The sequence below is a fragment of the Chenopodium album genome, chromosome 9 (genome assembly GCF_948465745.1).
Source record: "Chenopodium album chromosome 9, dcCheAlbu1.1, whole genome shotgun sequence".
Classification (NCBI taxonomy): Eukaryota; Viridiplantae; Streptophyta; class Magnoliopsida; order Caryophyllales; family Amaranthaceae; genus Chenopodium; species Chenopodium album.
Window position 1 is genome coordinate 51,707,893 of NC_137842.1, and position 1,678 is coordinate 51,709,570.

Below are 1,678 nucleotides of genomic sequence, written 5' to 3' on the forward strand. Positions count from 1 at the left end.
ATTCTGCCTATAAGCTTGAAAGGCATTAACTTGCTCCACGGAACTCTTGCAATCTTGTTCCCAATGACCTATAATACCACAATTTTCACAGAAAGCCTCATTAGAATTATTATTAATTGCAGAAACATTAGCTACATTAGCAGTGCTAAGATTATCTAATTTTTGGCAGATAGGGGTCAATTGAGCTTGCAAAAAGGATACAGAGTCAACACTATGCTTCTCCTTGTTAGAAAAACCTCTAGGATTCCCATATTGGGAATTATGTATCGCCATGTCTTCAATAACCTGACCTGCATCATCAACATTAAGATTCATAAATCTCCCACTAGCTGCAGAATCTAAAATTATTCTAGAAGAATTTCCAATGCCGTTATAAAAGGCTTGGATTAACTGCCATTGCGCTAAATTATGGTGAGGGCATTCTCTTTGTAAGTCCTTGAACCTCTCCCAAGCCTCATATAAAGATTCATCGGCTTCTTGGGCAAAGTTCTGGATCGCACTCCGTAGTACTATTGTTCTCTCTGCAGGATAATACTTGTTATAAAAATTCAAAACAAGAGTTTCCCAGTCAGTTATACCAAGTGCAGTTCTATTTAAGCCATTAAACCACAATTTAGCTTTTCCAGTTAAAGAGAAGGGAAAGAGAATCTCCCTGATTTGGTCTTGAGTGACCCCGGCTTGCCTGATGGTATTGCAGTATTGACAATAGTCGGCAATGTGAAGAATTGGGTCTTCACCCTTAGCTCCACGGAATTGCTTCCTCTCTATCATCATTATAAATTGAGGTTTAATTTCAAATTGTACCCCATCAAGAGCCGGAGTAGGAGTGAGATGTGGAAAATCTGTGAGCTTTGGTTGTGAGTAATCACTAAGCTTCTTTGGAGCCGTCATCTCTGATTCTGGATCTGATGATACCTCTGAATCGATAGAACCAGTTGGAGGGTCTCGGTGATTATTATTATCACCAGAATCCGCCAGGATTTGCTTGTAGAGATTTTTCTTTCTATGGAAGGAACGTTCGATCTTAGGATTGAATGGGATGTACCCTGATCTGGAACACCTGGGCATAAACATAAAAAAAAAAATAAAAGCACATATGAGATTTGCCTCAAAGAACTAACGTTCTCTGAGAATAAAAGAAAATAACCTAGACTACAAAAAATAATCAAAAATAAAAATAAAACCGTTTCCCCGGCAACAGCGCCAAATTTTTGACAGGGTAGAGTCGTATCCCCAAATCAAAAGTAACACCTAAATCCTCTAACTAATGTAGATAGGGAAGTAGGGTCGAATCCACAAAGAAACGAGTCTTTCTATTCCTAATTAATTAAAATAATCTAGATTATTAGGTAACCAATATGTGAATTTGAATGTGAAACTAAACTACGAAGATTAAGAATAAGGAGAAAATAATATTTAAAAGGATCTAGGGCATAGGTTCACCAATAAATAATATTCCAGGGTAGAATATAATAATCATTCATCAATGCATATATTAATCAGATTATAAAGGGCTTTCGCTACGTATTATACTCACACAATTGATTTACCGGTATTAAATCTCATCTTTCGAATCTCGACCTAACCATTTATAAATTAACCTGCCTATTGAAACTAGACCTAAACATTAATTCTCATCTATCGAATCTCGAATCAATATTGTCAAACTCATGCATAA

At 36.4% G+C, this 1,678-nt stretch overlaps 1 non-coding gene across 1 annotated transcript; it reads left to right on the plus strand.

Annotated features, from left to right (window-relative positions):
- The first annotated feature begins 403 nt into the window (after positions 1-403).
- LOC145560959 (small nucleolar RNA R71) lies at positions 404-510 on the plus strand. Its single transcript, XR_014093548.1, has one exon. It is a non-coding gene; the product is annotated as a small nucleolar RNA R71 (small nucleolar RNA).
- The last annotated feature ends 1,168 nt before the right edge of the window (positions 511-1,678 follow it).